Consider the following 22,884-nt stretch of genomic DNA (forward strand, 5'->3'; position numbering starts at 1 on the left):
GGGGGGGGAGATTTATTACTTTGAACCATATGAAGTTTCCTTTTATTATATAAAACAGAACAGCCATAAACAGGATGCTGACAACGCAGCACAAGGATGTAGTTTCAAATGTGTAACCAAAAATAAAAATGTCAATTTACACTTGACCAATCTTGGCTCACTCACAAAAATAAAATTTAAAGTTGTTACATTTTTTTATCGTGATAGCTATTTTTTTTTTTTAGTACTGTGAATTAAAACTTTCAAAAATATTAGCAAATTTGAAATACAGATCCAAATGTGTGTGTTGTGTGCACATTTCTATGAAACAAGACAAGCTGAATCACAACTTTTTACTTGAGTAGCAACACTAATCAGTTTTTATTCAGATTTAACATTACTTGGACTGAGAATGTTAAAATGATTAAGTGTTTGTTTACTGGACTTTAATTTTCATGTAATTCCTTATGCTCAAATGGGGCGTTTTACACACACACAATTTCAAGTGTTAGCTCTACCATACAAAATGTATACATACATAAATAACTGTGTCATGTCTCCGATGTGTTTAGCATAAAAAGACAAATATTTATTAATTTGCTGTATTTCTCTCTATGCTTGATCTCATTCTAAAGGGTCAAAAACACATCAGCACTTTATCATAACTCAAACGATCTGATTTTACTGCTGGAGAAAAAAAAATATAAATTTCTAAATTTCAAAAGAAAATAAACAAAGCAATGCTGGAAAAAATACACCCGAGCACTATCAAGTGCAATCTGTCTCTCACATCCAAGTACAAAACAGCTGTTAAAAAAGTAAAAAAAATAAAATTGCCTTCCATATTTATTTTTTTATGTAACAAATCACTTCAGTCTAATCAAACATCTTATTCTTTTTTCTTTAGTATCCCCAAACTGAGAAAAATAAAATAATTAAAAAAAATAAAAAAACACGCACACCATGACTATCAGTGCTGTCTTCCCTTAACCTGACATGTATTTGTTAAACACTTATCCCATCAGCACAGGTGAAGCTGTAGTCTTTCTACATTTGCATTAGAAGTCAAGTGTTTGAAAATGCCACCTTCATTAATATTATTGTTATAAATGCATTATAAGCAAAAAAAATCTATTTCATTATAAGGATGTAAAATGTTGTACACTATACTTATCTGGAGCCAACTGTATTTAATACAAATTTAATAAAAATACAATTTATTTAAGAATAAATACCAAAGCCTAAACAAAGCATAAGCTTGTAAAAAGCATGCAATGACCCGTCACATTGCTGCTGCTACTGAAATCAACTTTAATTATTTTATGTTTAAAGCACCTCACAGTAAAAAGTGTATTAAATGCTGGAGAAGCTGCCTATTTTTTTTTTTTTATTGCACACAACTTCAAAGTTTAGGCTGTCCACTATTCACATAAATTTAAATTGTGTTTTAAAACAAAAATATTAAACAGCTTGTTTAAAGCTGCTCATACAACACTGAAACCAAAGACAACACTAGGTCCACAAAAACACACACCATCAAAACCAATTTGAATATAAAGTTTGTGCTGAGATGTGCAGAAAGAAGGTAGAGAATGGGTGGGGGTTGGTGTTCCTCTGTAGTCTGGATACAACCCATGAAAAAGACAGTTTTACCAGGAAATGGGAGTGGGAACCCATTTTGCCAGAAGGCTCTGAGAAGACAGAATGATGAGTCACAGAATGTCATGCACAAAGTCTGAAACAGCACAACAATGCTTTGCCAAGAGTAAAAAATAGACAATACCAAAGAATGAATGGAAAACATAAGCCTTAAAAGATTATTAACAGTTTACACTGGGGAGTAATTAAATAAAATGTATTATTTTTTACATATTTAAAATAAACATCTTTGTGCATCCACTTTATCTGCTTGGGTGTATTAGTTCCAAGAAATAAAAAGTGTAAATATACATCTTTAGTCTGTATTTCATCTTATGTTCTAATTTAGATTGAAAATAGAACAAACCTCTTCCTTGCTGACATTATATGCAGCCAAGTTATAGAAATTATTATTAAGCACCTTCATTGAAACCAAGAAAAAAAACCAACACTAATTTAATTGGATTCCAGTAATTAGTAACATTGCCTTAACTAAATAATAATGGCACCATCTCAAACATGTGTATTTCATCCTTTTTCATTTTTACAAACTAAAACACTGATACATCCGTAATACATTTTTTTAATGTACACAAATATTCTTTACAATTTTTAATGATCTAATGCATTAGAGCAACTTGTCTCATCTTTTAGGTTGTTAATAACAATGTGGTTACACACAGACACTAAATCAGACCATCAGAAAGAGTCTTTCAACATGCAGTTATAGTAAATTACGTGTACACAAGTTCAATTCCAACATTGTCTTTACACCACTTACAATGTTTTATTCAGAGTCAAGTGTGGTGACCTCATCTACTTTCCTCACACTATCACAAATCATAGAGCAGATCATAATCTTTATAAATAAATTTCGAGATATTAGCATAGGAAGTTAATTAAGCTTTCATGGAAGCCAGAAATTATTTTCTTTTGTTGTACGTCTTTATTCTGCTGAGTGTTCAAGAAAGTCTTTCCACCACAGCAGATGTTAATTTCTCTCTCATCTCAATGCTCACGGAGATAACCAAAATGTTACTATATGATTTGAGCAGTTTCACAATGAACACGCTGCCCTACTTCAGAAACAACTAAAAATGCAATTTCAGTGAACACAACAATGCTATTTAGAAGTACTGTAACTCAAGCACAATAACACTAATTGAAATAATAGCACAAATCATCAGCAAAAGGCTTAAAAATGCATCATGGCATTAAAAAAAATCTAGATAAATGCCAGGGATCACACTCGGACCCCTGAAGGAAAAAAAGCAGTTCAATGCAGAAACATTGTCCCAATATTTATAAAGTGAAAAATCTTAAAATTAACACTAAGCAAGATATTCAAGTTTGACAACTCTAATTTCGTTGAACAATTACAACACTGTAAAAGACAAATAGAAAGGCTTCACATTATGTAACACGTTGGACCTCTACTTACAAGGAAGTGAAAGGGGCGGGTTTAGAGAACGAATATATAAAAAAAAGCCCATTTTTCCTCATTTTAGTCTTAGTCGAGTCACGTTAAAATTTCACAAACCTGCAAAAAAAAATACCGCATGAAGAGTCGAGGATCAAGCAATGATCAGATGTATTATGTAACCTCTCATCTATAAGAATTCATGTTCTTCTGGTGTTTAGGACACAGAAAGAGCATCGACGCTAATATGATCAAAAAAGGGCAAAGGCAGGCACGGTGTGAAAGAGTTCTGCATCAAATTAAAACCAAGACAAGTGCAGCACTAACAATGTGATTTTTACACTCAGCATCTGAAGTTAACACAACTTTATAATATCGTTAGTGGTTATGACAGCTATTTATTTAGCGTTTAAGGCCTCTAATAAAGTTGAATCATCACAAGCTGAGTCTATGAATGTTGTCACTTGGCACAGAGCCATCGTCTAACGTATTTTCGTCCAGCACCACATAAAAACGGGGATTAAACACGGTAAAATCAACCTATTCGGCTCTAGTCAACGCAATAACAATAAACTAGCTGTCATTTGTAACGATAACGAGAATTTTATGAATCTAAAAGGGGAAAAAGAAAAATCGTTATTATTTTTATTGTCGCTTATTTTAAGGTCAGTGCGATAATAGACTTACCCGGCGTTTTGTGTCTTTTAATAAAAAATAGATCGCTTATAACGACGCATATTATCCCACTTATTCGGACAAAATGTCTGCCTTTCTTAACCAGGTCTGTCAAATTAAGTTACAGAGCTCGGTGTCCGTCTCTCATTTTGATTTTTTCCCTCCTAAGCCAGTGGAAGTGCCGTGTGCATTTGTTGACACTGCCGACTCCTCTGCTCGAGCTTGGCTGCTCGCGCACCTCCCGCTCAAAACTGCGCTCCAGTGAACCCAGAATAAATACTCCATTATAGCTCAGCTCGGACCAGTAATATCAAAGTTAAGTTTCTCCCTCGGTAATATATTTTCCCACCGATGTGATAGGTGTTTTTTTTTTTACCCTCGCTCCCTCGAATGCACGTTCACCAATTAAACTAAACAAGCCGCTATCTGAGCGCATTTCTCCCTGCCGTTGCAGCCAAGTCAGACACCCCTCTGTTAGCTAGTTAGCCTGTTAGCTGCTCCAAGTAGAGGCTGCCAACGCTGGCCACACAGCTAATGTCTCCCCGCCACGCTCGGTCTCCTGTTTTCCGCTTATTTCGCTCATTCACTCTGTTTGAACAGTCAGAATAAAACACATTTCCATACACGTGACAGTAATTACCTGCGTTTCCGCTTAAATAATCGTTCCGTTCTTTAAAAAAACAACAACAACGTAGTTTGGTTTTCTCCGCCTGGCGTCTCCCCCCCCTCTCGTCTCAGCGACAGCGCTCTATACTCGCAGCATCCTCTCCCCGCAGCTGTTGAGGGAATCGCTGCTCACTCGAAAATGGCGCCGAAAGATACACTCCTCATTCAAATTCGATAGAGCCTCCCATTCTTCCTATTGGCTGAAAGCGAAACGATTTCCGCGCCGCTGATTGGACGATGAAAATGCACTCTCGACTGATCTCACCGCCCACCGCAGCGGTCGACTGACTTAACTCCATGAGTTCTCACTGACTTTTGCAGCGAAAACTGATATGAAAAGTTTTATTAGTTGCAAACTTCTTTTTATCAGAACATTCATGTTGAATTAATACCGCGGTTTTTATTAAGGCGCAATAACAAAATCTCGCACACACAACTTTTGGTAAAAGGAGAGAGTCTGAAGTGTGATCCCATCGATGTTTGTGGCCTTATTAGGACGTATAAGCCAAAACTAGTCTATGGCTCTTCTATGTATGAACAATCAGTATCTCACCTGTTACAGATAGCTCTTCGAATGGCCTAAATTTGAAGCAACATACTTTCATTCTGACTGGATTGAGAAATTAATGGCTAGTCTGAGTGGAGTCAAGGTCAAAATCAGAGTCAGAGAGGTTTTATTGTCATTTCAGCTACGTACAAGTACATATAGAAATTAAACAGTGTTACCCAGGATCACGGTGCAACATAGAACATAACGTACAAAACAACACAGTGCAGATACGCAACAGGACAATAAATACAAACAGACCTATAATAAATGCAAAAAGACATCTAACCTAAAATGGATTGCTGCTGCCTTAAAACAACTTAAAACTGGAAAATTTTCTTAGTGATTTATGCAAAGTCCATTTTTCAACCCTTTATACCATCAGGGATTTTGCATTACACGGTCATCTTATATTCCTTACGAAGTTTCTCAAGCTACCCTGGAAGTGGTACAGCTGACCTGCTGCTATTTATGCTAACAAATAACCATATAATTCTATATAAACAACAGCACAATGTGCAACTGACAGTGGTGTAAAGGTTTTGTAAATCAGTGCTTCAAAACGTTGATATTGGGGTTGTTTTTTGGCTCTGATCTTGCTCGAACTAGTTAGCAAGTAAGTCTAGCCAAAACTAAACTCTAGTCTTTCAAGCTAAGATTATTCAAATAACTAAATACATCAGATAACCATATTAATCTTTTCACATAATCCCACTTAAAAATACCTAGACAGCCCTATTATTATTCCATCAAATTCCTTTATCCTGGTTTTATACAATACAAAACACTGGCACTCCAAGTATTCCTTGAAGCTCCATTTGGTTGTACTTTAAGCTGAATTCAAGACTTTGGTGTTGCATGAATGACCCACAAAAGCAGCAATGAATGGTTTTTATCCGCAGGGTTACACTACACTGTGCAAGATGACGGCAATTAGTCATCTGCCTGCCACAAGACTTTGATTCACTGATTAATAATATCTATTCAATTGCAAGTGTGCACAAGAACTTTTTTCAAAAATATGCAAACACAAAAATACTATTTTTTTCCAACACACATGGCCTTGAGACAGGAACAAAGTCTTTGTAGCTGCATAGGAGAGATTTTAATCAATTGAGGTTGTATATTGCTAAAGACATTGCCATCTTTAACACACTTCATATATGTGTTTTTAAATGTGTCCCATCTGGCAACCTATTTTCATCATAATGGCATTAGATTGCCAGGTCTAACAAAGACATGCAATACAAATAAAAACTAGGGATACACAATATTATCAGCATGGTATTGGTATCGGCCGATATTAGTGTTAAAGTTCAATATCGGACATCGGCCATTCCATCAAAATAACTCACGGATAAAAAAGGCGCTGCTTTTGTCAAAGACAACCCAGTGACAAGGATGCCTGCAGCACCAGCACAACGTGATGACGTCATGCGCGCCTACCTGATCTCACGGCGAAGAGGAAAATTCAAAATGTCGACAGTGTGGAAGATTATTTTTTTTGGTTGAGGATGTCGGATTCCTAAGATTTTTGGACTACACTGAGCCTCGCTACATCCTCCCCAGTCGGAGCTATTTTTCCGACGTAGCCTTTCCCGAGTTACAAGCCGTCATTTCCAACGTCATTGAGAAGCTAATAGCCGATAGCACTTGGGTGAGTTTTACCAAACATTTGGACGTTGTGTTAGCCCCGTTAGCATGATTAGTCTTATGGCACAATGGATAGACAAAAACTTTGAACTTAAAAAGGCTGTCCTTCATGCACAAGGTTGCAGAGGACCCACACTGCAGCTAGGAACCTGGAACAAGCCTCGACAAGTGAGACAGCATCACAGGTGACTAATGCTAATAAATAACATCTAACACTTTTCATTAAATATAAGTTAAAGTGCTATGCATATCATATGGCTGTTACTGAATATATGTCACCAGCTCTTACAGCTGTTACACAATTTTTGTAGCAAATAAGCCTAAATAAGAGGGCTATGTTCTGACAAAGGAAAGGATATAAAGTATCGGTATCTATATCGGTTATCAGCCAAATAAGTTTTAACATATCGGATATCGGCCAAAAATCCAATATCATGCATCCCTAATAAAAACATTACCGCAGCAATTATATGACCTAAAATAATATCCTTAAATGTACTTTCAGACCAACATGTCAAACTTGTGAAGCCATGGAGATGCAAACTGACTTATGTGAGGAAACAAAACACAAAAACAGGTCAGAGAGGGATGGATTAGTGAACTCATATTCAGGCAGCAATTCACTCTCCCAGTCAAACTTTTTTTCCATCTTAAACTGCACTGACATCATAGTATCTCATAGTACTCCAATGAGTACTTGGGTTTAACTTAAGCGAGTGCATCCTACAAGTAAATTATGACAGAACTTGTTCTAGTTCAAGATCAGATTGTTGCAACTCCATGCAAATGTACAGACCATACAGGTTGGGCTATGACACAGCAACCCTGCAGTTGGCATATTTAATGCATCTGAGACAACACAAACAGTTCAGTTCCAAAAGCACACACAATATCGCATGACATCCGTCAGAAAAGAACTAGCAGCTATCAGTTTTAAAGTGTGACTGAAAGCCAAACTTCTGAGCACAACTTTTGCCAAGTGTTTATTTCTACACAAACGTCTTTAATGCTTCCCAGAATTGTGTGTGTGCGTGCGTGTGCAGCACAAACATTATGCTTTCTACTTTTAGAGTACAAAAGCAGATGGGGAAGAGAGAGGGCGCCCACTGTATATGCATTCTGGTGTAGCATGGACAATAGGGCGGAGAAAGAAAAAAAAAAAAAACACTTGTTTACAGATAAACTGGTTTGGACAGGAAGCCAGTAAGGAGGAGCTCTGTGTAGTTAAACAGGCATGTGGAGAGGCAGAGATGAGCCAGCAAAAACACGACCGTGACCACGGGAACACTATAACACCATATTCCTAGACATGCGGTCCACACTAATGCACATAATGCACTCTGCAGATAAGTAATAAGAAGAACATGTTTTTCTTCTAACGCTTATCGGTGACTTGAAGAGCAGATGAAGTTTGTTTGGTTTCACTCTGACAAAAAAAAAAAAGTACTTATCAGTCTGTATCAGCGGCGCCAAAACAGTAGTATACAGTTCATCCTGCATTGTGTCAGTGTCACATGAGCACACACTGCCTTCCATTAGGCAGGAGATCCTTATGACTCACGAAAACACAAGTCACATGTTACTACACAAATGAACCATGCTACTCAGGCGCTGCTAACAACAGCAGCTTTTTTTTTTTTTTTTGTGCAAGCTTAAATGAAATCACATCATAATGCATCTCTTCATTAGGTGGCTTGAGTAGGCCTCACCCATGTCTTCTTGGTAGGCCAGTTAAACAAGAGCAATAGTGTCATGTATCATGGCCCAATCCCAGCGGCAAAGTTGCCGAACTAAGGAGAGTTTTAGTTCGGTGCAATTAGATTTTACGTTACATGACTTAACATGCGTGCAAATCTCTCCTGTTTTGTAAAGACTTTTCTGGAGTTCACTCTGCTCTAAAAATGGCTTCTCACACTATCAACAGACATACAGAAAAGCATGCAGTTGATGTCCGTATTAAATTAAGATAATCCTATTTTAAGAAATGGTGTAGTTTTTAATTTATTAACCTTTTATTACTGCTTTGGTTAAATATTGAAAATAGTATGTGCATTGTGACCATGCAAGATCCTATGTGATGTTTTAGCACTTGGAGGTTTACTCTAAGCTACTGTTACCGTATTTTCTGGCATATAAGTCGCAGGTTTTTTTTTTTTGCATAGATTTGTCAGTCTTGCGACTTATATGCTTTTTTTTCCATATTCATATTGCAATTTTTGACTGACGCTTTAAATTTCAAAGAACTGCAACAGCGAGTCCTCCTGTGCGCATTCGCTTCACGCAGCTGATGCAGGCGGAGGAATGCTGGAGACCTAGTGGCTCCGGCTGCAATGGATGGATGGATAGATGGATGGCGTCACATACTGCCCAAGTGAAATGAAGCTGTTGTGACCAATAAATAAATGCATAATAAAAGTGATGGGTCAGTGGTGACGCATAATAAATGTGACTTATACGCAGAAGCAGCTTACCGTATTTTTCCGCTTTATAATTAGCACTTTTTTGCATAATTTACACGCCCTGCGACTTATAGGACAAAGCAACATATTTATTAATTTTTCCCCCATATTAATAAACCAATTTTTGGCTGAGATATGACAGTTTTCATTCATTCTGACTGAATTTTTTTTAAAGCAGTACCACTTTCAGCCACTTGATGGCAGAAGAGTAGTAGTACCTGTATGGCATGCAGTTGTATCATGTAATAAGTAGACGTGGCTATAATGACAGATTCAAAAAAGTTCACGACAAAAACAACTGGACTTTATTTATTATACTTTATTTTATACTTTATTGTTTTTGTCTTGAACTTATTTGAATTTACCATGTCCTGGATGACTGAGAATCTTCCACAGCTTTTAATGACTCAATCGGCTTGCCGTAGTCTCCCCACCTTCGTTCTGCTCACTGCTTGGACCGACCATTAATCCAGCTGCACCGCCCCGGCAAAATGCAGCTAATTTGACCATTAAAGTGTATTTATTAAGCAAACGTTACACTGAGACACACCTTTGCTATAATTGCGAGCAAACAAATAATTGTTTAGGTGTTTATCTTGTTAAATTTGTACAGCGACTTGTCGTGTGCGCGTGTTTATTTCCACGTATCGGCTATTGAAATACAACTGATTTGACCATCAAAGTGCAACATTAGACTGAAACACACCTTTACTATAATTTAGAGCAAACAAATAATTGTTTAGGTGTTTATCTTGTTAAACATTTCCGGGTTCGGCCCACATTTCTGGGTTGTCAGCGGTGATGCGTAACAAACGCGACATGTCAGCGGTGACGTATAATAGATGCGACGTATACGGCAAAGCGACATATTTATGGATTTTTCCACTTTATTAGACAAATATGAACTGACGTGACTTATACACCGGAAAACACGATAGATCAAACTTAGCCTAACATTAACTAAGTTATCACCATTGTTGTGTTGCCTAAAGTCGATTAGCCATGGTAGATTTCTTACAGTAGGTTGACTCCAAATGTTAATAAATTGTAGCTGTGCATCAGAGTTTTACCTTCTGAGGGTTTTATTTAAAGTCGTTCAGTGGTTCTTGAGATATTTTGCAAACAGTCAAACAGTGATGGATCCTACACATAATACCAAGGTTTGGGGGAAATATGTTATAGAATATCTAGTGCTTAGAATATGTGGTTTGAATGACTTTCAGCTACTTTCACACCAAAGTTAATCTCAATATTTATTAAATGAACTTGGCTATAGTCAATTTTGTATCTCTAAAGGTCAGTTGGCTGTGGTAGCCATCTTGTTACAGACTGACTCCAAAATCTAACGAGCTGTAGATGTTAACCTAATAGTTGTTTTCTAAAAGTTTAATTGAAATCCACTTTGCGGTTCATGAGATATTTTGCTAACAGACACACACAGTTGACGCCAGTAGTTATTGGCAAAGTTAAAAAAAAAACATCAGTTAATGCACATGGCACGTGCTGGTAATGACTCTCAGCTACTACAATAGCAGATTTTAAGTAAATATCTGTAAAACTGACCGAGTTATAGCCATCTTTGTGTTTACTACGCTCAAATAGCTGTGCGGCCATCTTGAATGGGCTTGACTCTAAAAGTTAATCAGTTGTATATGTACATACAGTAATTACTTTACGAGAGTTTCATTAAGATCTATTAACAGGAGATGTTTTACTAACACTACAGACAAATGGACACATACACAAAGAGGCTAGGATAATATTGTGATTGAATCTGCTGTGGGCGATAATAAGCACAAAGAAATGGACATTTATGATGAGACATTTGACTAAAAATGAGACTAAGTGCCCACCACTGTGGGTAAACAGTCTGCAGCTCTCATGTCAGTTTATAACATCAGCAGGTGATTTTACGAGGGTTTTATTTTCGTTGCTGCTCACATTCTTAGCTCTTCATGCCTCAAGATAAAAAAATAAAAATCATCAAAAATAAACAGTGTGTGAAATACGTTTTTCTCCCCTCCATGCCGAAGTGAAGCTACGATCAATTCCAGGATTATTTTATTCTCTTGACTTTCATCATATTGGGCAAAAAAAAAAAAAAAAAGTTTTCTCACTGTTGTAGACAAAGTGGAGCAGGGCGAAACTTTTTAATTTGAATCAGTTTAGTAAATATCAACCTGTGTGACAGAACATGCAACAGCACTCAGCAGAAAACAAACCCTTCTGAACTCCACACTGCAACAAAGTATAAAAGACTATGAGCTTACTGTATTAACACGGACTCTTCCCTCATCTTGGTCTCCAGAGAACACAATGAGCCCCACAGAGAACTCCAAACTACAGAGGCTCTCCATTGAGGTCTTCTTAGCTCCCCTCCCCCTCTCAGACATCTGTAGCAGCTGCCCCCTTGTGCTCCTGTCAGCAGGGCAGTGTGTGTGTGTGTGTGTGTGTGTGAGTGTGTGTGAGTAGCTGAGGTGGGGTTGACTGGGAGGTTAGCGTAGGGCGTGTTGTGACACCTCCCCCTTTGGAGGGGTCCAGCCCGCACACTTGTGGGACATCACATTTATCAATGGCTAATAGTAGCTAGCAGGTCATCCTGAAAACACAACAGCGACCTCTGACCTCTTTTTAGCACAAAGGTTGCGAGGTGACCACATTAACCCATGGGTACTTTAAGAAAGTGCACATGCAACGTTTCCACTTTAATTTATAATTAGTGGGTTGTATTGTTTTTTTTATCACCCAGTATAAAATACTTTTGCTCACGTATGTTTGTTTGTAGCAAAATAACTGAGGAACCACTTGATGGATATGGCGCTAAGCAAAGTGAACAGAAAAATGGTCATGACTGTCTGTTTTACAGATGTTTAGCTGAAGGTCATTCCCAGCACATTCTCTGAGCACCAGCTGGTCATCTGCTTTTAAAACGTGCCATCAACTACTGAAGTCTCTGTATCTCATGACCCACTGGACAAACTTTTATTAAACTCTAACTAGCTTTTGAGTCGACCCAATTGAAGATAGCCTCTAGTGTTGTAGTACTCAAGGCCGGTCTCAAGACCACTTTTTGAGGGTCTTGGTCTTGTCTCGGACATTGAGGACTCTGGATTTTATTTCAAGACCAGTCAAGACCACAACTGTGGAAATATGACTAAATTGCCAGAATATTGTCCAGTTTATTTGCTAACGTTGTTTTTATTGGATGCAAAACTGATTCAAATCCAAGCGATAACGTGACTCATTGCTAAGTACGTTTTTGGTGCCGCTGTCACGCCCACCCCCTTTCACTCGCACGTGGTTCTGTAGCAACAGAACAATACAGACAACAGAACGTAACGTCGCAACCAGGGGTGAAAGTAAGTCGATATGGATAATCTGTGAAAAGACTGAGCTACAAGACTTGAGGTCTTGGTCTCGAGTTAGGTGGTCTTGACTACAACACTAATAGTCACTATAGCCTTCTTACCTTAGGAAACTCCAAAATAATCTCCAACTCTCCAACAAAGTTTTGTCAGGTCATCTGGACGTTTCTTTTTTCGTTGAAACGTTTCATCCTTCATCCAAAGGACTTCATCAGTCCAAGGAGCTACAACAAACTCAGTCCCATAAGTGGCTTACTCGTGGGCCAAACAGTTTTATGGTGATGGTTTCTGGAGTCCGCCCTCTCCCCCGTCGACTCCTCTAGGCAGCCATAGCCTAAGTAGTTCAAGTAAGTTATGGGACTGAGTTTGTTGTGGCTCCTTGGACTGATGAAGTCCTTTGGATGAAGAACGAAACGTCTCAACACAAAGAAACTGCCCAGAGGACCTAACTTAACTTTGTTGGATTTTTTTTTACCGTCCACTGCTTGTGGGAGTCCTTCACAACACACTCTCTGAGGGCTATCACACTTTACAAGATCTCACAATATCACGACATTGTGCATTTACATGATTTGACCTAAATGGAACTTGATCCCTTCTCAACATAAGAACATTTTAAAGTAAAACTCTGGTGTGATGGACAGTGTTCAGATCGAGTTACAAATGTTACAGTTCGAGAAGTCCTTTAGCTTCCACATTTTTACATTCTAACGCAGTCATTTAATAAAGTGGGCACCGGTTATACAGCAGGCGATGGTTATAACTAATAGGGGACAAATCAAAAGAGAAAAACTTTACGGTGGCAGAGCGAAAGGGTTTTAAAGCAAAGCACTCAAAATATTGTGTTTGGGGTTTCTTCTGAAGAACAATGGCGGTTGCAGTATGTGTAATCCACAAAACCAGCAGAACTGTCATTGACAAGTTTCTCCAAAGCAACATGCTTTGTACTTTTTTATTATTATTATAGATTTTTCAGAGAAGAGCTCATTTTCATACTAAATGAGGAGTCAGATGTTAAATGAAACGTGATGCATTTGCATCCAGGACTAAATGTCTAGTGAAGTTTGAGTGTTTGTGTGTTCTTAAGAAAGATCTTTTGTGACAAATTTCAATCTCACAACAAAACACAATTCATGTCGCTTCCTGTTCTGGTAGTACTTTCTTATCTTGAGTGAACTGTCCACACCCCACAGTATTTTATTCTTTTTTGAGGCAGGCTGCTAAGAAGGATTACACAGAAGACTAAAGACAAACCAGATCTAATCCCAAACCAAGTGTTACCTTGAAAAATAAGGTTTATGAACGCTGACAGACTCACAGTTTCAGATGACTCATAATATTTAGTGCCTATGTTTGAATGGATTTGCAATCATCATAACTGTAAATATCAAATATTTAGTTATAATCTGGAGCACTTTTCTTTTACAGCCTTTGCTAGAAATACACGGAAAAGCCTGAGAAAATTATCCACAATGAGGTTAAGAAGTTTTGAAAAATCAAAGGCTCGGCATGAAAGAATTTAAAAGAACGCATATCCCCCACTTTGCTGCTGTATTTTAGACAAAGATCATCTTATGCATATGACAGAGTTATAGTCATTTGTGTTAAACCTGGAAAATAACGTTACCGTATTTTCCGGCGTATAAGTCGCAGGTTTTTTTTCCCCATAGATTTGTCAGTCCTGCGATTACGACGGAGCTTTAGAGCTACGCTAATATATATATATATATATATATATATTTTTTTTTTTATTACATTGCCACGCTAAAAACTAAAAAAATTAAAAGCCATAAAATTACGAGAAAAAAGTCGTACGACTTTTTTTTTATACCGCTGTCGTTAATTTTTTTCTTCCACGAGTCGGATCCACGACGCGACCTGTCAATCAATCCAGTAGGCGTGTCAGTAAATGACCAATCCAAATCTAAATGAGTCGTAATATTATCCAAACACGATAAAGCAGGTTTTACCACATTTTAACTGTGATAAAATGAAGAATGTTTGTTAAACTTTATTTTGACGCTCTTATTCAAAACGTGTTCCAGTACTGCCACCTACGGTTGTGTTTTTGTGTGCTGCTTCTGGGATGCATATACGTGACGTCATTACGTCATGACTTTCATCTTTGTTTCCGTTGGAAAACGGTGCTCAGTGAGCGAAACTGTGTGCGTGCAGCGCTGTTAGAGGTCTTCAGTAAATATGCCAGAAAGAGGCTGAAGAGACCCAGCGACTCACTTATAGGAGCATTTAGCTTCGGACCGGGCATTTGCTGACACGCCTACAGGATTGATTGACAGGTCACGCCGTGGATCTGATTCATGGAAGAAAATAATTAACGACAGCTGTAAAAAAAAAAAAAAAAAAAGTCATATGACTTTATTCTCCTAATTCTACTACTTTATAAATTTATGGCTTTCAATTGTTTAGTTTTTTCTTAGCGTGGCCTTAAAGCTCCGTCGTATGCGACTTACTCACATTTTTTTCCCCTCGTATTCATAACGCAATTTTTGACTGACGCTTTAAATTTTCAAGAACTGCAACAGCCAGTCCTCCGTTGCGCGCTCGCTTCACTCAGCTGGTGCAGGTGGAGGAACGCTGGAGAGCTAGCGGCTACGGCCGCGATGGATGGTGCCGTGCCGCCCAGGTGAAACGAAGCTGTTTGGACCATTAAATAAACACATAATAAACGCGGCGGGTCAGCGGTAATGTATAATAAATGTGACATATGCTGAAACGACTTATATATGTTTTTTCCTCTTCATGATGCTTTTTTTGACTGATGCAACTTATACGCCAGAAAATACGTTATGTGTTATTGCGATATTTTACATGATCTGTCAGCGCTTGGGATATGGGCTGTACATGACTCTCAGCTACACACCAAATATTTAACACAGTATCTGTAAAACTCTTTAAGGTTTGTGTACGTTAAACTTGATTAGATGTGGGAACCATTTTTATTTTACTTGCCTCCGAAAATTATTCAGTTGTAGATGTACAAGCTTGATTAAAGGGTTTGTGAAAAGTTTTGCTAACAGACATAGTTAACGCCAGCAGTTTTTGCCAAGATGTTAAGCATTATGTATGTATTGCTACGATCACATCAAGGTTTAGTTCAACAGCTTCAAAACTGACTGAGCTAATTTTGTGTTTCCACAGTCAGTTGGATGTGGCAGCCATCTTGAATTTAATCGAGTCTAAAAGTTAATCAGTTGTAGATGCACATCTTGTCATTATTTGATGAACGTTTCTTTAAAATCAATTTTGTGGTTCATGAGATATTTTACCAACGGACAAAGCTGATTCTAGTTATAGGCATATGAATGTTGTTCAATAAGTTTGCGCTCAGAAAATAGGTTGAAAATCAGTCTCAGCTACTATCTCTCCAAATTTTAGCACAATGTCAGTAAAATTGACTGTTATAATCATTTTGTGTTTGTTAGGCCTGCTTTGCTGTGGTAGCCATCTTGACTGATTGACTCCACAAGTTAATCAGTTGAAGAAGTTACATCAGTACTTATTTTCTGAGGGTTTCATTGAATCTTCAGTGATTTATGAAATATTTTGCTAAAGATAAAGACAAAGAAACACACACAGGGGCTGTAGTATGATCAAACTGCCTCTGCTTTAGGCAGCAGGCGATAAAAACGTATCGTCAAAGAAAGGTCACATGCTCAAGAGGCCTAAAGAAAGGTGTCGAACCCAAAAAGTATAGCTATAGTATTTTTTTTTTTAATTTGAACAGTTCCTAATACATTCATATACATATTTAAAATAATCAAAGAGATTTATTTGTCATTTTAGATACATACATTTTGAGTAATCTTAAAAGACAATTAATGTGACATTAAAATAACTCAAACAGACTGTACTAAATTAGATATGAATAAAAAACATGTAAATCATAGTCATATCAGAATCTACCACTCAGGTTGTGACAGCCTAGAAACTTTAATATTGTCATCACATGACAGTTATTCTTGTGAAACTATAATGGCATATTATAATAAATATCATTATTATTATGGTCCTCCTGGTTTAATGAATTAATTAATTTCAAATATGCCCAGGTTGAAAAGTGACTACAGTTGTAGTTTTTGCAACATGGAAAAAAAAATATTGGGAGTGATTGTGTTATGCTTAAGTGCACATTACAAATCAGAGAAAATTTTAAATCTTATTAAACATTAGAGCAGCAAAGGTGCAATTAATATTTAGACTAATCCCACCAAGGCTTGCCTGGTGTAGTTTTCTACGGTTCTAGGTTCCCATAAACAGAATTCTTTAAAATAGAAGCTGTTCTTACAGTTACGTTTGGACCACATGGGTGGAGTTTGCATGTTCTCTTCGTGCATGAGTGGGTTTTCTCCGGGTACTCTGGTTTCCTCCCACAGACTAAAAACATGCATGTTAGGCTGATTGGTAACTCTAAATTGTCCCTAGATGCATGAGAGAGAGTGAATGGTTGTTTGTCTCGTTTGTCTCTATGTGGCTCTGTGATGGACTTGCGACCTGTCCAGGGTGTCCCCCGCCCCTCACACAGTGATTGCTGGATATTGGCACTGGCGACCCCATATATATAAAAAATTATATTCAATTTATTTCTTTAACTCCAAGTCACATCTTGGTCACATCATCTCAGGTCATTGAACAGAAACATTCATATATAAAATAATAATTCAATACTATTTATCTGAGGAGCAGACTGCTTTGAATTTAACTCCATCACAGAACTTTCATCTTGAGCAAGCATGAAGGCGACAGTGGAAAGAAAAACTCCCTCATGAGGAAGAAACCTTTAGCAGAACCAGGATCAGGACAAGCGGTCATCTGCTTCGACCAGCTGGATTTGAAAGGAACAGATACACAATGGCAGGTCAAGGATCACATGTTAAGATAGAAATAGTATCAATAGAAAATTATTCAATTTTAACAATTCATTTAAGGAAATTAAGTCAATTTGTATTCCAGTAGTCTAAGCCTGGGCAGCACGGTGGCGCAACTGGTAGAGCTGCTGCCTCTCAGCGAGCAGGTCCTTGGTTCAAACCCCGGTCCAGGGGCCTTTCTGGGTGGAGTTTGCATGTTCTCTCCGTGCATGCGTGGGTTTTCTCCAGGTACTCCAGTTTCCTCCCACAGACCAAAAACATGCATGTTAGGCTGATTGGTAACTCTAAATTGTCCCTAGGTGTGAGTGAGAGAGTGAATGATTGTTTGTCTCGTTTGTCTCTATGTGGCCCTGTGATGGAACCTGCGACCCGTCCATGGTGTACCCCGCCCCTCGCAAAGTGATTGCTGGACATGGGCACCGGCGACCTCCGTGACCCAAAATGGAATAAATGGGTAAAAGATAATGGATGGATAGTCTAAGCCTATAGCAGCATAACAAGCCGACCCTAACTATAGGATTTATCAAAAAGGAAAGTCTTAATCCCAGTCTTAAAACTGGACCATGTGTCAGCCTCACGGACAGAAACTGGAAGTTGGTTCCACAAGAGAGGAGCCTGATCACTGAAAGATCTTCCTCTCATTCTGCTTTTGGAAACTCTAGAGACCATGAGTAAGCCTGCAGTCTGAGATCTTTCAGTTATCAGGCTCCTCTCTTGTGGAACCAACTTCCAGTTTCTGTCCGTGAGGCTGACACATTGTCCAGTTTTAAGACTTTCCTTTTTGATAAATCCTATAGTTAGGGTTGGCTTGTTATGCTGCTATAGGCTTAGACTACTAGAGGACAAATTGACCCAATTTCTTAAATGAATTGTTAAAATTGAATAATTTTTATTTGATACTATTTCTACCTTAACATGTGATCCTTGACCTGCCATTGTGTATCTGTTCCTCACAAACCCAGCCAGTTGAAGCAGATGCCACTTGTCCTGAGTCTGGTTCTGTTAAAGGTTTCTTCCTCATGAGGGAGTTTTTTCTTTCCACTGTCGCCTTCATACTTGCTCAAGATGAGAGTTCTGTGATGGAGTTAAACTCAAAGCAGTCTGCCCCTTATTATCTTATAAATGAATGTTTCTGTTCAGTGCCCTGAGATGACTTATATTAATAAAACCCCTAGGTCTTCCAGTTGGAGACAGTTAATGATTACAATGTGTCAATGAAAATGTTTTGGGATAGACTGTTTCTGCTGTTTTGCAGACCTCTGGGCTGGACTCTGTAAAAAAGCAGAGTGGACAAGCCTATTTACAGCCACCATGTTTCCTTCTCTTTGCCATGAAAGAAGGTTGATTTCATTCAGCAATGAAAGATGAGTTCCTTAAAAAATAGATATTGCTCACATTCTTCCATGACAAAATATTAAGCATCTGTTAGCACTCAGAGCCTGTGCTGGGAATGACTTTCATCTACTACCATAACAAATTAATTCAACCTTTATTTATACAGGTTAATCCCAATGAGCCTCAGGCTGTCATTTACAAGAGACCTGAATAAATCTTAACTTCTTATGTGTAAAATTCATCGTTACAATCTTGTATGTGTTGGCAAAGATTAATTTACTTTGGTAGCCATTTTAAATTAGATTGACAAAAGTTAATCAATTGTAGATGTACAACCAACAATTACATCCAGAGTTTTATTAAAATGTGTCCTGTGGTTTGTGAGTTATTATGCTAACAAATTAGACAAACAAACACACGCACACTTATGTGCAATTTCATTATTACCAGCGCTTTATGGGAGTGAGCGATAACACAGTTGGTAAAAACATGGGTGAAGCTGACCTTTACCAGAAAAGAAAGATATGTTAAAAAAAAAAAACATGAAAGCCAACTAATGGGCTGAGTGGCATCATATTTTAGGAAGAGGAACATTACGTAAAATATGAACGCTAATTAAAAATCAACCTCACAACTCATTATTTTAGTACGGAAAGCAGAAACTTTACATTTTAAGTTGCAGTCTTAGGGGCTTAATTACATGTTGACTAACCCTGTTGGTAATGTATGGCTACAGCCATTACCACACCTGACAGTACTAGTATCACATGTAAGAGTGTGCAAAAAGCAGAATTTGGTAAAACCTCAGATTTGAGCCTATAAAGTCAACAAAGATACGTTCAATGTCTCATTTCTGGACTACAAACTGAGAATTCCTGCGGAAGTCCCGCCCTCCCCAGTCCGCTCTTGTGTCTGGATGATGTAACCACTTTCCAAATATAGCGTGTTGCTGATGGCCGAGCCGAGTCCTCATTGGCCGGCGCCGCTGTCAGTCTCAGTGACGTCACGGCGGCCGTGTTATTATTGTAAACAGCCCGCCTGCTCTCCACCGACGCTCTGTGCGGAGCCGACTACTCCATCCAGTCCTTTGTTCGTGCGGTAAAAAAAAAAAAAAGAAAAGAAAGAAAGAAACGACGCGACAAAAGCCCAGCGAACGTTTGTCCGACCCGAACGTGAAACCTCGAAGCAAAGTTGCACACTACGTGTAAAAACCACGACATTTTGCGTGTTTGTTAAAAGGAGCGCGCGGCGGCTTTGTTGTCTCTCTGTTTGTTGATCACCGGGAGCTCCTCACAAACCGGCGACTACTGACCGTGCTGCGTTAGTGTGTCCATAAACAGGTACCAGGCTCCGTTCAGCTCCTGACAGAGCACGAGAAGTGTTTGTGTTTTTATCACACGAGCTGCCGCACACTTACATACAACTACCGTGTCTCGGTTTGAGCCGCTTTACTCGAAATGTCGCAAAAACTTCTCATTTTGAACGCCCGCGTGCACACAATGAATGTAACGCATCGGCCTGTAACTTATTTCACCGCGTCAGTTCGCGTGCACAAAGGGACTTCACTTATAGTGAAGCAGACAGGTCGAGCAGAATGACTTCTTTTTTTTTTAATGGTTAAAGAAATAACTCAGAGCAGGCGCGCGGGGACACAGCTCGCAAAAAGTTGGATATACTCAGGTGTGTTTAATTCTACTCACTCTGTTCCGGAGTTATCATGATCCGTGCGCGTGTGTGGCTGCCAGCCAGCCGGTGACACCCTTTTCTCATTTCCATTCCAGGCAAGTTGACAACAAGCTGCCAGTCTCCGTGTGTGCAGTTTCAGCGAAGCTTCAAGGAAGTTGTTTCTTTTGTTCCAGTATTTTTGGTTGCGTCAATGTTGCGAAAAGAGGAGGGGGGTGGTGGAGAGGCGGAGAGAGAGAGAGGGAGAAGGAGGGAGAGGGAGGGAGAAAAAACTATTAGAGCGCACCACAGTCCTGTTGGAGCACAGCCCCCACCACCTCCCAGCTCATCTAAATCCACGACAAAGTCGCCTCATCAGCTCAGCTCACGCGCTCCTGAGAGAAAAAGCATACCTTGAAAGTGATAACACGGGTGTCCAGGTCTGGAGATCCGGGATTAGGCGTGCCGGTGCGCTCGAGCGCATGAACAGGAACGAGGAGTGTGTTTGTGTGTGTGTGGTTGGGGAGAAGGGGGTGGGGGGGTCATTTGAATGTAGCGCGACATTCAATGCTCCTACAGGCGTTCACTTTTCAATTTCCACCTCGTCTTGAAGAAGCGAGAGAGAAAACAGGAAGTGCCAAAACGCCCATCAACTCTTGTAGTTCCCGGAGCGCGCGCAGGGCGGGAACGAGATGACCACCAGCATCAGTGAAACTGAAAAACACCCGGATTAAGCTCGCAGTCTTTACGCACGGTGGAACTTTCGCGCATTAAAAAATAAAAATAAAAATGCATAAAAGTTATGAAATGTCTCCATTCAGCAACGAGTTCACGCACGCAGCTGCAGACAGCTGACTGTGCAGAAACAGGGTCCTGTCTGGATGAAAAGGTGCGCGCCGCTGTTACAGTCGCGTTGCGTCAGGAAGTTGCTGGCTACCAGTGAAGTCACCATTCTCTCTCCCACCCCCAGCATGCAACCAGCAGCTTCTGGACTGCAGCATGCGCTTTCCACTGCACGTCAAAAAGTCCATCTCACACTGTCCATGTGAGTTTGACCTCACGGCACAGAAGGTTGATGAATATGGGCGAAATAACGATAAAGATGCGATTTTGGAGGAAACGATTTTAAAACTATTTTTGCCGTATTTATCCAAAATAACCACAGGCCTTAAACGGGCCAGTTAAAGTTGTGCAAAACTCACGTGGAGGTATTTTCCAGGTTGACAGTGACAAAAACAGAAAATATGACACAAAGATCTGTGGCTAAACTCGGAGCAACTCCATGCGTAAAGACGCGCATGGAAGGTTCCGTTTGATCCTGGGGTTAGACAATAGTTGTGCAACACAAGAAGTGCAAATGTAAGGGAGTTAAAAAGACATGCATAACTCTGAGCTCATTTGGTCGATTTTAAATGGACAAAAAAAAAAAAAAACCCTGCTTGATTTTGCCCAAGGAGTTAAACTCCGACAGATGCATCAGTCAAGTCGCGCCATTAACGCAAAAAGTGAGCTACAGGGCTGCTATGAGGGCCTCCAAAGTTTTGCAAACTTGAAAAATAGTCAAAAGAACAAACAGTCGCAAAAAGGAAATAAAGCAATTACATTAAACCAATTTTTACACTTTGCAGCTTTAAAAAAGTGAAACCTATCCAACGTTTATATTTGTATCTTTAAACATAATGCTGACATGGTTTCAAGACTGTTTACCTGAGAAAACTCATTCAATGAGTTTTCTTTTAAAATTGAGCTTTTACCAAACATAGCTGTTCAAAGTTTTAAAAACACCAGAGTTTCTTATGCTTAACACAACGTTCAGAACACAATTGTATTAAAGCTCCGGGAGCATCAAGTCCGGTGCGCACAAATCTACCGGAGCTGAAAAAAGTCTCCATTTGCGCAGAGGCTCGCTGTCGTGTGTTTGGGAGTGTCACGCTCACAGTTTTGCAGCAGTATTTGAATATTTGCCCCGATGTGTGGGCTGATGCAGAGTCAGAATGCAAAGAAGGAACTGTAATCAGGCGCAATTATCTGATGGGCTGCGGTTCCCCTTAAAGGTCATCGGTGAAAGAAGAAAAAAACTGCAGGAAGAAGGCCAAAATAGTTGAGGAGAGACTTTATAAATTCTCCATCTCAAAAGTCTTTCCTGTTAAAAACATGCTGCTTAGTCTGCATCTAGTAAAAAATGTCAGAACTGCTGCGTTACGCGTCTAGTTTGGCTGCAGAACGAGAAACCAAGATGCTCTCAAACGTCTTTACTTTATTTTTATTTATTTATTGTTTAGAAGAACAACACATTTTAAATTTGTGCATCTCTTTATTTAGCTATTTGGGGGGAAAAGAAGAGAGAATAACCGTGCGCATCGCCAGAAGAACGCATCGCACCTTTTTGTTTCACCCTGCTTCAGATATTTAGAATATGAGGTGCAACTGAAAGGTCACATTGCGTGGGAGGAATCAATATGAGTTAAAACAAAAAGTATGAGCTCCTCTTCTATGTGTTTGTGTGGTGCGTGCAGACTGGTGCACAGATCCATGCAGCAGCTTTTCAATCTCTGAAAACTTTATTTTCCTCCTACAAAACACGGGATGTTTTTATAAA

The sequence above is a fragment of the Nematolebias whitei genome, chromosome 13, assembly GCF_014905685.2.
Source record: "Nematolebias whitei isolate Nwh7 chromosome 13, NemWhi1, whole genome shotgun sequence".
NCBI classification, from domain to species: Eukaryota; Metazoa; Chordata; class Actinopteri; order Cyprinodontiformes; family Rivulidae; genus Nematolebias; species Nematolebias whitei.